This window comes from Pinus tabuliformis, chromosome 6 (assembly GCF_031772625.1).
Source record: "Pinus tabuliformis cultivar Carrire ecotype Pingquan chromosome 6, CPIR1, whole genome shotgun sequence".
In the NCBI taxonomy this organism is placed as follows: domain Eukaryota; kingdom Viridiplantae; phylum Streptophyta; class Pinopsida; order Pinales; family Pinaceae; genus Pinus; species Pinus tabuliformis.
Genome location: NC_142292.1, coordinates 1,105,190,452 through 1,105,206,543, shown reverse-complemented (window position 1 = coordinate 1,105,206,543; position 16,092 = coordinate 1,105,190,452). Strand labels below are relative to the sequence as shown.

The 16,092-nt window shown below is 37.1% G+C and overlaps 2 long non-coding RNA genes across 2 annotated transcripts; both read right to left on the bottom strand.

The window, feature by feature from the left end:
* Positions 1-3,545: 3,545 nt before the first annotated feature.
* LOC149262778 (uncharacterized) lies at positions 3,546-9,059 on the bottom strand. Its single transcript, XR_016249573.1, has 2 exons — positions 8,043-9,059; positions 3,546-4,057 (listed from the first exon to the last, which is right to left on the bottom strand). It is a non-coding gene; the product is annotated as an uncharacterized LOC149262778 (long non-coding RNA).
* A 276-nt stretch (positions 9,060-9,335) lies between these two features.
* LOC149262777 (uncharacterized) lies at positions 9,336-10,220 on the bottom strand. Its single transcript, XR_016249572.1, has 2 exons — positions 9,981-10,220; positions 9,336-9,809 (listed from the first exon to the last, which is right to left on the bottom strand). It is a non-coding gene; the product is annotated as an uncharacterized LOC149262777 (long non-coding RNA).
* Positions 10,221-16,092: the final 5,872 nt, after the last annotated feature.

The window sequence follows — 16,092 nt, the reverse complement described above, 5'->3', positions numbered from 1 at the left end:
TTTTCTCAACTACGAATAGGTTCCAACTCTTTTAGTCCAGAGTTCTTTTAACTTTTAATTTTCCTCAATGAAGGACATGTTCCTTATTCAACCAAAACTAGAGCTGAGAAGGTTAGAGAGTGTTCTAACACAAGCCATATACAATTGTTTGTGATATTTCCTGTTCAACCCTCAAATGAGATTTATTGTTTTAAAGGTCACGTTGTGTATTGCACTTGGTACTTTCTTCTTTCATTAGGGGGAAAATAAATCCAACACCAGATTGCAAATAAAGTTGAAATCCAAAGACAACCCCAAATGCCCAAGTAGTGAGAGAAAACCATGGACTCAAGTCACTAGGAAGAGTTGCACACCAAAGAAGTTGTCCTAGAAGCAACACATAATATCAGTCTTCCACCATTTGCCATCATGATCTAGTGAAACGACACTAGTGGATACTTAGTGTGCTTGTATTATGAGAATTTAAAGAAGTAAAGTGATTTCAACATTTAATAAAGTCACATGTCCATTTTTCATGGTTGTATTATGCAGTGTTGCTTCTCTACCATACATCTCTCTCTCACAAATATATCATTCTATATGGATAAATTATAGACATTGAATAATACATCAGATGTATTTCCTCTCTTTACAAGTGTTCTGCATGTGCAAGTGCAAGTTTGATATGGAAATGATGCAAAGCTACATAGTTATCATCTAGGAGGCCAAAGCCGTAACTAAGAATTGAGATAAAAACAAGGACCCCAAGTCACCAAGAAGAGTTGCACCACTAATGAAGTTGTCGTTGAAGAAGCACAAAATGCAAGTCTAATACCAACCACCAACATGACCTAGCAAAACTTTACTGGCAGAGTACTTTTGAGTTATGAGAATTTATGAAGTGATTTAAGCATTTAATTCACATTTCTTTTCTTTATGGTTTCATTGTCTAGTGGCACTGCCCTAACTTACATATCTCTCTCATGGAGATATCACCATGTATTGATAATTAAAAATTGAATACTATATCAAATGTCCCTCCTCTCATTACAAGTGTTCTTCATATGTGCACGTGCAACTATAATATGGTATTGATTCCAAGCGACAAAATCATCAATTTTCACATAGCTCCTTTGTCAAGCGTTGATCATAAATTTCTAATACAAGTCTATTTTGTCTACCGCATTCACTTAAGTGGTATTTTGTAACATTTGTTTTACAACAACATCCTTTATATATTCCAAATTTAACTGGAAGTACACTTCAGAGTGCTAGAGGAGGTGGAGGCACAATTCCAATGCTTGGAAGTAGCCAAATTTAGTATCAGTTCACTTAGATTATATTGTTTTGGGGTTCTCTGGAAAGAATATTATTCTATTATATAATAAGAAAATTCTTTTAGCAGTTAGTAGGAATGCCAAATTAAGTTAGTTCCATGGCTTGGGATGTTGTGGGGGCTTGTTACATTCATTTCAAGCATATTGCATTAGGGATTCTTAATCTAAAATAGTTGAACAAGACTTTTGTAGCAGAGTGGGACATTTTTGTCCCAATGTTAAATGTGAAGTATCCAAACAAGACTTTCGTTGTGTGGCAAGATGTTTCACTTCCAGTATTAAATACTCGTGTTGACTGGAAGTTTGAGTCCAAAGAAAAACATATATTAGAAGGAATGTTTACATTCAAGATATGGTTATCCTTAATAAATAGTTGTAAAATCAAATTTCAATAAGATATCACTCCCTGTATCTGACAAGCAATATGTTATTATTACTTCATAAACAAGGAGAGTTTTTCTGAATGATCTAGTTAGTTTTGAAAGGTATTTATACCTTAAAATTCAATGCCAAATACACAAGGATATCTAACTATCATCTCCGATGTAGAATATGCCATAAAGCCAAAGGACATGGTTTCTCTTACCTAAGCATGCTTGAGATCATAAGGAAATCCATGATAACAGTTATAGTTATCAATGCCTTTTATAAATAGGAAATGGTTATTCATTTTTCAATTTTACAATCTATACCCCTATCAATGGATCTGGGCAACTCGCTGGTCTTTACTCACTCTAGCTAAATCTTATTGAAAGGGTTCTCTTATTATAGCCTTCTAGGAAGCTCTAATGTATGTATCTTGAAGCCATGCTTTCAAGGGATTGAAGGAAACAACAACAACCCTGTTCTAAATATGTTCTCTCAAAGGCATACACGACTATGTTTTCCCTTGTGGAAAGTAAAAGTCTAACCAATCTTTCTCCTGGTCGTGAAAAGGTCAGTAATGTTGGGGTGTGCTTGGGTTCTTCTACATTTCTTTTCCTATAACAATTTATATTCATAATTAAGACTTCCCAACTATTATAGAATAACATTCAGTCTTGTATGTTTCTTCACAACCATGCTAGAACTTTAGCAATTTGGTTGACATTGATTTCTCTCAACCAAGAAGCCCACTTTTGATGTTTTCCAACATCATTATTGAAATTTAGAATACACAGAGGTGGATTTTATGCAGACTTGGGCAACGACTATGCCATTTTTCATAATTCTAAGGATCCTCATCCATCTGAAAAGCACGAAAAAATTCTCTTGTAAACTGTGAAGTCACATTCTTTCCAAGGATTGGCTCATGTTGGTTTCTATGTATGGTTAACTCAATGTGTAGAATTTCTGGCCATTTGGGCTTCTCGTTAATTACAAGCTGGTGCATCTCTTTCTGTTGGAAGTCTTGTAGCTAGCAATTTTTATGGATTACAAGTTGGTGCATCTCTTAGAAACTCGTTATATTTTACCATATCATGAAGTAAAATGACCACTAATAACTTTGCTTTAGATCATGTTCTAGTGTGAGACAACCAATCCACTTTAGAAGGACCAAACATGATAGTTTCTCAAGAGCTCATGTGCCCACAATCCACTCACTTAGATAAGGTTTAAATTTGTAAAATGTGTTCAAAACATATCATAGATGCTGAAGGAGAAAAAATTATCAGAGTTGACATTGATGACATAATAATTTTACTCTAATTGCAAGCTAAATACTATTGCCTATGGACCTTTAAAACACTACAGTACATGTCCATGATACCCTTGTTAAATTTGCAGTAACACGACACATAGGAGAGATATGCCTTTGAAAGAAAAATAAAGTCTACATAAAACTCAACAACTACATTAAGTATTAACATAGGAAATCAGATTAACTGGATACATAGCGTAAACCTTCAAAAATATAGAACAAATTATGGGGTTAGGTTACTAACCATATCAACCATTGCTTGATTGGAGAAATTCAAAGACTCCATCGCTTGCAATAACAATGAATGGATGCATAGATGTAGGTTGCATCACAAGAGTCTCAGGAAATGAGGTAGCCCCTATGTTTTCAACAATAGTATCTCCAACACTCCTAGTGAAGGCAGTGCCAGGAATCATCCCATTTTGAACCTGAAGGCGAGGAGGATAGCCATCATCATCTTCTTTACCTCCCCAACACTGTACATTCTGATTTTTGAACCCTTCAAGCTGGTCAGAGTCAATACCCCGGTTCCACATCTTCTCACAAAATCAAACTCATCTACTTGGAAATGTGTCTGATCACTGGAGAGGTCCACTGCGACAAGGTCATTTCCCCTATTGTCTATGATAACAACCCTAGAATCTCCGACATTGGAAACATAAAATTTATTACCTCTCACTAGCACAATTATTGCAGTCGTGCCACTCATGGAATCATCTTTGCTGTGGCAACATAGCTGGGCATTGATGGATTCAAAAGTTGAATGGTATCGCTTCATAGCATCCATATGGAAATTTGGGTCCCTGAGCAAGTTTTCACATAAATATTTCCTTACAAACTATGAGCATTGTGCTCCAAATTCTCCATGCCTATCAAACACCCTGAAAAAATGATCATTTATGTTATTCCCAAACTGCATATGGATGCAGAAGCTATCCTGGTTTTCTTTGTCAAGAGATTCGAGACAATATCCCCTCTGTGAAAGGTAAGATCTTCAAAATTAAAGGTCGAAACCTGTGCAACTTTTGATCATCTTGAAGGTAGAAACTGGGTCGACAACCTGGAGAGATGGGGAACTTTGGCATCCAAGTCTAAGGAGCTAAGATTTTGAGAAACACAGATAGATCTAGATCTGTAAAACAATAACAAGCTTGCAAGGCAAGGAAGAAAGCGAGCAAGAATTGAGAAAAGAATGAAAAGTAAATTCTACATTATGAGGTTTAGAATAAATACACAAAAGCAACTAAGTTAAGCTTAGTTGTGCATGCAATAACTAAAGCTAACTAAAGCTAAGTGTGCTGTGCCGCATGCATGCAAGCAATAAGTTAACTAGAGCTAATCTAGGTGCATGTACACCAACACAACTAGTCTACAGCTAGTCTAAGTCTACGGCTAGTCTACAGCTAGTGCATGTACACCAACACCCCCCCTTAAGCATAACTTAGACACCCCCCCTTAAGCATAACTTAGATGAGTGTGATGCAAAAATGAATGAGTCCCGGCAACACGGCCATTTTAGGTACCCATATACAATGCATAAAGAAGAGGAAAGAAGGAAAACCCAATGGGAAAAAAAAAAAACCCCTCAAAATATAATGCAAAAATAAAGAAAAGACAACGGCTAGGCAGTGGTGTCCTTCAGCCCGGGACGATCTCGCAAGAAGTAAAACTTCTTCTCAGCATGTTTTCTTCCAGGTGTCGTAAATCCGCGGCCTGACAGAGCCATGGCTTGATTCCCAAGTAATGCAGAACGTAGAGCTCCAGAGGGTCTACGCCGAAAAAGCTGGTTTTCATCTCGTATTCCTCGGTATCGTTGGACCAGAAATGCTTCAGATAGTTCATGCACCTCGGGATCCTGTGCCACCATGTGAAGATCTCGTTCAGGTACCCCTGGTCTCCGCCATTGTAGGAAATTATTTCCCTCCTGTGACACAGCAGGAACCTGAAGGTGCAATTGGAGGGTTCGATCACCATCATTCCCGAGTTGAAAACGAACCTGCTGTTACCGGTTGCCGAGATCTTGGGAATGCTCACGAGCTGCGCGAGAATCAACCCTGTTATCACATTGTGCCCGAGTTCGAGTCTCGCTAGCTTCTGGCAATGAATAATGTCCCGCGGAATGCTGTCGGACAAGGCATTTCCCTGCAATTGGAGGTTTTGAAGCGAATTCCATTTGGTGAAGGTAGGAAGCTTGCCGGATAGATTTGCGAAAGAAGCAGAGAATACGTGCAACCCTGGTGCGGACCAAATTTTGTCAGGAAGCCTGCCGCCGAGAGGATTGTGCGAAAAGTGCGAAAAGAGTATGAGCTTGAAAAGCACACATTGCGCACAGAGATCCGGCGGAACTGGGCCCGTGAAATTGTTGGTAGAGACGTCCAGCCAAACCAGGTTCGAATCCCTCCCCAGCCGCTCGGGCAACCGGCCGGAAAACGAGTTGTTCCAAATGAGAAACGACTCCAGGTTCCTCAGGGCCGCCATCCCTTCCGGCACGGTTCCGCTTATATTCAAATGATTGTGCTCCAGCTTATCTTCCGTCAGATCCCATGCCCTTGATACGAATTCCTTGCTAAACCCATTGAACAGCCCATTCGAGCCACCCATCAGGTAGAAATCAGTGAACTCTCCCGATCGGTGGGCCTTAGATGTATCTCCGAGGAAGAGGATTTCCAAAACGTCAGAGGGATTGTCATTGAACCACCAACTGATCACTCCCATGGGTACTGCAATGGCATCCCCTTTGCGGATTTTCACCACTCGTTCCGACTCTGCCTCCGGAATAAGTATCCCTGCAACTCCAGATCCTTGAAGCACATAGCCAACTTTTGAAGAGTCGGAATACTTTGGCAAAGCCAGGCCACGATGATTGAGAAGAAGCTTGGCGGCTCCAACTTTGGCTTCTGCAAACATGCAGAGATCTGAACTTGCCCATGCATAATAAGACCCTCCTTCTGAACTCAGGATCTTCTTGGGCTCAGCCGGGGTCAATACTCTCTTGGGAGGGGCCTCTCGGTCATAGGCCTTGGCCACCCCTTCTTCCTCGTCAAACGGAACCAAATCCAAAGTCTCGTTCTCAATGAGAGAGCTATATTCCGCATGCATGGCGGCCTCCCATTCAGGATGGCCATTTGCTTCTGCATAATTTTGTGGATTAGATCCATGCATTATATAAGCATGCATGGGCATGGATGGTTCCATAGTTAAGAGTGCTTGTGGATCTTCCTCAAATTGAGGGATAGAGGCAGGATCATCAAAGATATCACTCATGCTGTGCCATTTTTGTGCAGAAGTCTGATCTCGATGTTCAACAACTGGTGGTCTAACAAGGGTTTGAGGAACAAAATCAGAAAATGTATACAGATGAGATTGATCATTTACCTTGCCAGATGCAATCTTCAAATTGGTTTGCATGTCATAAATGCTCACGGAATCTGGGGTAAATTCCACTTTCCTTCCGCTGCCTGTGTGTGTCATCTGATACACTGAGAGAAGATTCACAGCGAGCCTTGGAGTATGCAAGACATTTTCAAAACTTCCATCTTCGAATTGCACTCTTCCTTGTCCAGTTGCTGCAACTGCAGAATTATCCCCCATGAGGATGGGAGGACCTGAGTATGCATGCAGAAAAGAAAAGGATTCCTTTGAAGAAGCCATATGATGTGAAGCTCCTGAATCGATGATCCATTCTTGTGGTGCAGAATGAAGAGAAATCAAAGCATGCCTGTTACCTCTTGGATGACGTGCTTTTTCTCTTGGATCGGGTGCTTTTTCCTCAGACTTCTTCTTAGCATTCTCAGGAATGTGGTCTTCAAGATTGTATTACTGGAGTGTCTGCGCAATAAGATCTATAGTCTTCTTCATGCATGCAGATTCAGGATGAAAACCACAGTGGCAATAATTGCACATTGATTTTCCTTTCGTTCCTTTCCTTTCCTTAGAGCCAGATGATCCATCAGGGGGTTTGGGATTTGCCTTTCCTTTTGCATGCACAATAAGTGCATGCGCTTTGGAATTTTTAAGTGTGCCCATTTTGATGAGCTTATCTTGCTCATGCATCAAAGACTGAATAAAAGTATCCAGTGAGGGAGGCTTCCAATCTGCACCAGTTGCAGATCTGACTGTGTGGAATGTAGAAACGAATACTGCATACTCTGGACCAAGTTTTGATAAAATGGAAAGAATCAACTGCCTTTCTTGCTTGGATTTGTCGATCCCGCAACCTTTCAGCTGCACCAACAAGGATTTATACCTTGTGAAAAAATCTTGAATGTTCTCAAAGTTTCTCAGATCTAATGAGTTTAACTCATTTTCGAGAATGTGACCTTGCATTTCATCTTGTTTTCCAAACAATTCTTCCAAAATTTTCCATACTTCATTTGGAGTTGAACATGATTCAACATGAAATAGCAGTTTCGGAGAAATAGATAAACATAGGGTGCCGAAGGCCTCGTCCATGCGATTGAAATATCTTGATTTCTCCACTGCCGATGTTGGTTCAACTTCCATTTCCATGGTTATTCGAAATAAGCCTCTACTTCTGAGATGAAGTTGAATCTTTGGCTTCCATTCGAAATAATTATATGGAGTGAGAATTGCCGATTGTGGAAAATCCAATTTAGACTCCATTCTTTGTTGTTGCTTCAATCTTCTGAACCTGCAATAAAATTGCTTGTGCACTGATTACAAATCCCTGTGCTCTGATACCATGTAAGATTTTGAGAAACACAGATAGATCTAGATCTGTAAAACAATAACAAGCTTGCAAGGCAAGGAAGAAAGCGAGCAAGAATTGAGAAAAGAATGAAAAGTAAATTCTACATTATGAGGTTTAGAATAAATACACAAAAGCAACTAAGTTAAGCTTAGTTGTGCATGCAATAACTAAAGCTAACTAAAGCTAAGTGTGATGTGCCGCATGCATGCAAGCAATAAGTTAACTAGAGCTAATCTAGGTGCATGTACACTAACACAACTAGTCTACAACTAGTCTAAGTCTACGGCTAGTCTACAGCTAGTGCATGTACACCAACAGAAACTGGGTCGACAACCTGGAGAGATGGGGAACTTTGGCATCCAAGTCTAAGGAGCCAGCCCTAGCAAATCAAATACCTCCTTCAGCTTCACCCTCCATAGAATTATCTTCATTGTGAATGACGACATACCCGTCTCTGTCATTTTCCTTCCGCTTAGAATTATTTGAATGTATGCAACCCACTGAAGCTTGTACTCACTTCCTATCCCATATATAGCCCATCGAAGGTTGTACTCACTTCCTACTCCATGAAATCACTTATGTTTAGGGTTTCACAGGCACGATCATACCGTGCCTTTGATTTTTTTAGTAATGATACACCTGTTGTGACTTTGAAGAGTTTAATTCAGTTACTGCTTACAAAAAACAAATTACCCTATATGAAAGAGCAAATATTTAAAAGAAATGAAACCCTTTCCATTCTATTCAAATATGGTTTTTTCTGTCTATCTAAATTCAACATTTCTCCAACTACTAGCTTTCTGAGAGTCCATCCCAAGGAAAAATTGTTATTAACGTGCAAAGTTTGGGATCTGAAAGAAGTACACTCTTGATAAACAACTGGGAGCTCTTCTCCAAGACACCTCTCCTCTTCCTTCTAGTAAATATTTTATTTCGTCTTCAAAGCACTACACCTTCAGTTTTAAATGCCATAATACAGTTTTCAGCTACCTCTTGCAGTGTGCTCCTCCCAAAGAATTTAAAAAAGTTTGTCAAACAAACCAGAGATGAAATATATGTGTTTTCTACCTTCTCTAAGAGTCTCAAAATCTCATATGTCCAGTCATTTTCATACAAATCCAATAGGAAACCAGCTTCCATAGTACCCAAGTCATATCTCCTTTCATGTTTGTGGCACAAAACTAGATTTGAGGGCACCAATACCTCATCCCTATTTCCTTCCATAATCCACAACATCATCTCATAGTAACTAAGCTCCTCCTTGGACAAATCCACATTGTCCTCCCTCGTCTGCTCAACAAGAGAATGAAACTCTTCAACCATGCCCTTATTTGCAACATAGGAAATTAGGGGCGTGTAGTTGAATTTATCTAGAAACAATCCACATTCCCTCATCTTATCTACTAGCTTAAAGGCCATACATATTTTCTTGGAAACCTCCTCCTTATTTGGGTTCTCTTCAGCCCTCTTAACACATAACTCTATCATGGCAGTGTATTCCTTCACACCATTTTATTTGCCCAACTTCCCTAGAAGGTTAAGGGTGGCCTCTACACCCAACCTCTTTCCATAAATTTTCATCAGTTCTCTAAAGTGGCGATCCTGTATAACTCTAATGACCCGTCTCTTCTTTTTGTCCCTAGGAATCTCTCTATGACGAAATGAAATATTTTCATAGGGGTAAAGTATGTTTCTTCATAATCGTCATTTGAAGTCGAGCGAAGTCAAGCGCTGATGAGACACTAATAATGAAATCAGGGTCTTTTGTAATTTAGTAGTCTCTGAATGCTCGTTATAATTTGGTGGCTTCACAGTCTTGTTCACTGTGGAAAAATGTGAGGCCAAGGCATGAGCCAGAATCCTGGTTGTCTTAAGCAATGCTCTCCCACTGCAATTGGGTTCCAAGCTTCTCATCTATGAATTGATACCAAATTTTCATTTATTGCATACAGACTAGATGAATACCCTATATAACATGGCACAAGATACTTTTGTGTCCCTGCAATACCAATATTTTGAGTCCAACTGGTATAACATATGCCAGCGAGACTTTGAGGGGCATAAAGTCTGTTTGAGTTGTTTTTCCCACGTCTTCAAAGAACTACACACAAAACACAATCATAAATAAATAATTATTGTTTATGTTACTCTGAAGCATTAAGAAGTGAAATGGCTTCAAACCTCAATAATGCATGTACACAAAAAAAATTGGAAAAATAATTGGTATAGGGACAAACAGATGAATCTAAGAGAAATTCTTATGATTACTCACTTCTTGCTAGGAACAATTGCAGGGGTTGCATGGCGTTAGGGTTCAAGCTGGGAAGCAGATATTGACCGTTAGTCCTCTGTAAGATTTCTGATCATGCTTGTCACTCCCCAAATCCCTTACGCCTGCTAGGTCCTCGGGGAAGACTGACTCAATGGATAAAATGTGGAACCAATAGGCATATATTTCTGGCAAAACCTAGATAAAGTTTATAAAGGTAGCGGGAAATGGTCAGAAAGTAGGGTTCTGAGAAAACCTGGATAAATTTTATAAAGGTAGAGGGAAATGGTCTAAAAGTAGGGTTTTGGTCACAACTCTTTGTTCCACAACAACGAGAGCCAGGAATAACACATGCTACTACTCTTTTACTTTTTCTTCTTAAAAAGAAATGTGGTCTCTCCACACTCTACGCAAGCAATAACTTTGAGACAAATAAGACATTGACTAAGTCATCAATGGGAGAGACGCAAAGGAAATTTCATTCAAAAGATGATTCAAAATATTATTTTATTAGGTTTTTATTTTTTTAGATTCATTCATAATATTATTTTATTGTTTTTTTAATTTCTTAGATTCATTCATAATACTATTTTATTAGTTTTTTAATTTCTTATCTAATACTATTTTATTAGTTTTTTAATTTCTTATATTTTAATTTGTTGGGAGAAATTTAGCTCCTCCACTTTTAATTGTGGCTAGAGGCTTTCTAACCTTTATGGTAGAGATGTTGCCATGTCTAGTTAAACATTTTGACTAGGTAAAAATAAACAAAATGAAATATAAATATAAATAAAATCCCAACATAATAGAGATGTTGTAATGTTTTGTTAAACATTTTGACCCAATAAAAATTAAATTAAATATAAAATTAATTATAATTAATAATTAAACTATCCTAGATCCATCTTAACTCCAGATCTACCAAGCACCAAGAGGGTTCAAATATCTTGATATGCAAGTCTCTTTTAGAGTGAAGAAATTTGATCCCTCTAAGTGCTTGGTAGATATATAATTGAGATGGATCTAGGTTTCTATAAAAGTAAGTTATGATTATTTAAAAAAAATAGAAACAGAGGAAGAAGAAGAAGAGGAAGAGAGTAAGAGAGAGGTGTCACAATGTTAAACTTTTTATTTTATTTTAAAACATTCCTATATAATTATAAAAATTTAGTCATTATTTAAGCATGCTATATAATTATAAAACTTTAGTCAACGCATGGCATTGATAGAATTTTCTAGTTAGGCATAATGATCTATGCTTAACCAACATGTTTTAATTGAACCCAAGTGAAGCACCTTAAATTATAAAAAATGTTGAAATGTCAATTTAGTGGTAAGTAATGTGACATCATCACCACCCAACCATATACAACACTCTACCACCTCCTCTAAGCCAAGCACTCTTGAACAACTAACCACTCAATATAGAATTGTGTTGTATCCATCAAGGCCAACCCGTTGTAGTCCTCAATGATTATGTACCTCATGGAAACAAGATTCCACTTACATTTCACTCATCAATGATGTTTCCTTTCCATGGCTGACACATTATTCAACACATTTCCAATTTACATTATCCTCCAATAAGCTTGTGGTACAATGATTTGTCAATGAACAACCCTTGTTAAGGGGATCTCCTAGTCCACACCAAACTAGTACACCATCCTAATTGTCTCATGAAACAACCTAAGTCACTCACAAAGTATACCAAACATATAAACTCATTGTCAACTCTTATTCATGTTTACTCGACATGTCATCCATTGTGTCATTTCTAATGGCTCCTCAAGTAAGATCCTTGCATTCTCCCCCCACTTTAATTGTTGGAATCTTCATCAACATGGCTCCATTGGCTTCTCTAATGGATAAGGCATTGATGGTGAAGAGACATTTTGTAATTTTTGCATTTAAATGTGGTGTTGATACCATTTTTCATGAGGGTAAACTTTTCAATCCACTTAAGCATCTAATACCACTCAAGAAGCCTAGTTGTTTTATGGCATTGATGTGACATTACTAGTTGTGCATGACCATCAACCTCTTGTATCACTCGAACTATACTTATCCAACATGTCCTAATTGAACCCAAGTTAGGCACCTAAAACTATAGGAAATATTGTAGTGCTTGTTTTGTTATAAGTGATGTTGTGTCATCACCACCCACACATAAACAACCTTTCATTGCCTCCCTCAAGCCAACACACTTGAATAACTAACCACCTAGTGTAAGACTATGTTGTCTCCATCTAGACCAACTTCTTGTAATTCTCTAAAGGTCATGTACCTAGTGGAAACAGGCTTCCACTTACCTTCAATACACTCGTCAACGATGTTTCCTTGCCATGGCTAACACACTATTAAACACATTTCCATATTGTGTTATCCTTTGGTAAATTTGTGTTGCAACACTTCATTGATCATGGAATCTTGTTAGGCTATACATTCTTCATCCTCGTAGTCCACACCAAACTAGTACATCATCCTAAATGTCTCGGGGATCATTGTGAGTCGGTCATGAGGGTTATGAAACATATAAACTAGTCATGCACCCTTTATCATGTTTGTTTAGCATGTTATATAGGATAATGTTTCCAGTGGAACCTCGAGGAAGGTGCTTACATTCTTCCCAACATGAACTGTTAACATCCTCATCAATATAGCCCCATTAGATTCGCCAATGAAATGGGTGTGGATAGTGAAGAACAATTCCACAATTTTGCATTCAAACTTGGATTTAATACCATTTGTCATGGGGCTAGAATTTTTATTGCACTTAAGTGTCTAATACCACTCAAGAAACATGCTCACCAAGCATCTTCAATATGACCTTACTAGTTAAGCATGATCACCAACCACTTGTATCGCATGTGTTTCACTTAACTGCCATGTCCTAACCAAAACTAGGCTAGGTACCTCAAACTGTGTGAAACATTGTAGTTCTCATCTCACTCTAGGTACCTCAAACATGAAGTAACCCTCAAACAACCACATAGATACTCTTTAAGGGATATTTAGATTTCAACTTGGATATGTGAGCCATGGCATGTTATTCTACATAAAGAGCCACAAGAATTGTTAGTATGTATGGTTTTCTAATAATAATGGGTGCACATTCTAAGAATGTGAATGTGCTATTAGAATTTTTGCATATTTGTGTAATGCATGTATCTGTAGAATTATTTATAGAATAATATGGCTTTAGATTATTAATCTAGATTTATATAAATTGGCCAAGTTTGAATCAACGTACTTTGAATTCAAATTAATAAAGTCATTGTCTCTATAAATTTAGCGCAATAATCAACCATGGTATGCAATAACACCAGAAAAACCCCACAACAAATAGTGTGTCATCTCGCTAATATGTGACGAACAAATTGTTGTTAACCCTTAAAACCATTTTATAGTAGTTTCAAACTCTCTTCTTTTTCCTCCTTCCAAATGGTAAATGAAACTATTATTGTAAAATTATACTATATATTGTATAAAATTGGTAAATGAAACTATTATTGTAAAATTATACTATATATTGTATAAAATTGTTATAATTATAGAATTATAGATGACTTCATAGACCCCCCCTTTAAGGGGGTCATTGACTCCATCTACCTAAATTTTAACATTGCAAATGGATTTAGATCCCCCCCTTAATGGGGTCTCTAAATTTTCACACTGTAGATGGATTCAGAGACCTCTTAAAGGGGGCTCTCTAAATCCATTTGTAGTGTTAAAATTTAGTGAAATGTAACACTTCAGTATTAAAATTGAAATTTTCCATTTCCGAAGCGATACAATTCTAAGTGACTAGTATAAATGAATAACTCATATACTTGTTGTACTTGTTAGTTGGTCATATTTTTATTCTTGGACTATAGTAGTCATTTATGTTAATCATTTTTAATTTTGTCACTTATTATCTAGTCATATATTTTAGTCCTAGACTAAATTAGTCATTTAAGTTAGTTGCTTTTAGTTGGGTCACTTATTATCTAGTCGTATATTTTATCCCTAGACTAAATTAGTCATTTAAGTTAGTTGTTTTTAGTTGGGTCACTTAAAATTTATCAAATTTAGTAGTAATTCACTTGAAATAATTGTGGTGACTAACTTTTTTAGTCGCATAGTCACTAATCTCTCATTTTGTACTAGTGACCATAAAATTAAAAAAAAGGAATTCATCAGGGTCATGGTTGTCCAAGGGTTAAATTTTATTAACAGGTTGAGGATTGATTGGTGAGATATCAAGATTTAAATATGGTTGATTGATAGGAACAGACGAATCATCATGAGGGGAGACATATGAAATAAAAATCAATTCTTCATTAGCAAATTGATCTTTTGATTTAGTGATTGGTTTAGGTTCAAAACATGGGACACCAAAAGGAGGGGGACATGGAACAAAAGGCATATCCATTTCTTCTTAGGATGACGAAATTCCTTTTTGATCAGGAGGACATAATGAATTAGATTAAAAATATTTTCTTGACATCCAGACTAAGAAATGAAACTTTTCATCCAAGAACTGCCAATCCACATCCTCATCTGGAAATTCATGACAAAGATGAAGGAAACAATAAAAAAAATGTTCAAGAGATTCATTTGATTCCACTCTAAGCTTATCATTTTCATTAAGAACGTCTTGATATTCATATTTGTCGAAAACGTTATGAAGCTCATTAACCAATTGCTTAAAAGATGAAATAGAAGTTGTGGGTAAAGAATAACACCATTACTTCATACGAAGCCAATGTAAGGGTAAACAACCATGTGAGTATTTCCTCAGAATATACACCATTCAGGAAACAAAATTGAACAAATTGAATAACATAATCATGGATGTTTGTTGTACCCTTTCCATTGAATTTCAAGTGTGACAAGTCATGTCCAAAATTCCATTGGGATTGAAATACTAAAACTTCTGAAAAACACCTTCGGATTATGATCTAGCACAAAGCCATTAAATATAAGAGATTAAAACAGGCTTCAGAAGATTAGCTTTTCATCTATCCCTCCTTCTAGTGCCAAAAATGTTGACAGTGCTAGATATCGCCAACATGTAAGGGGATCTCCTTGATTTGAAGTCCCAATTAGACCTCATACTGTTTGGTGTAGGAGTCCCATCTGGTTATACGGTTCACTGATCACTAGAAAGGTTTCAAAGATATGCCTTGGTTACAAACACACACAACATAATGCAACACCTCTTTGGGGCAACAAGTATGTAAGGTTTGTGAGGCACCTAATGTAAGGTGCACGAGGGAACATCCACGGCTAGTAAAAGGAAAATGAGCCTCTGGTTAGAAAAGTAGTAGTACTATCCTAAAAGGGGGCTTGAGAAGGAAGAGAAAAGCTTGTTGATTACCTATAGATTAGCCCACATAATAAAAAACATAATAATGAAAGCATAACAACACTTATTCAATAATAACCATAGCTAAGAAATGAATTAGTTCATTAACTTAGTATGTAACTAAAGCAACATATATCATAAACATAACAAGAATATTCCTACTATATCTATGTTACATGTATGAATAAGTGTCATCTCATAGAGCTTCTGATTAAGAATGGAATAGCTCAAGTACATTGTTATATAGATGAAACATTATATCCAGTAGTGGAACATGAAGCCACAACTTGCTTCTCCAAAGAATGATCTATCTCCTATGCACTACAAAGCCAAGGCAAGAATCCAAGAATCCAAATCCTTAGCTTGAGTTATGAGGAGCTATTTATAACTAATGATGTTGACCTTTGAGCTTCCTCATGACTCTTCAACTCCTATGAATTTTTATATTCTATACATGACCTATTACATATCATATATGGCTATTCATATTCCACATGTGTCTCGTGGACATCATTACATATCATTTACAAAAGACACATTACATATGAGACGATGGCTATATAAGAAAAATTGATACTGGGACAAAGTATAATCAAATTGAAAAATCATTTGCTTCCTCATTGTTACATGTCAATTTGTTGCCATGGCACTTGATCATTTTATGGGTCTTTTTACCATATGTGAACATGTTTGAATGAACTCCCTTAGAAGTCAAACAACCCAAAATATCTTTAAGTAGATGAGAATTTTGGGGAAAATAGCTGT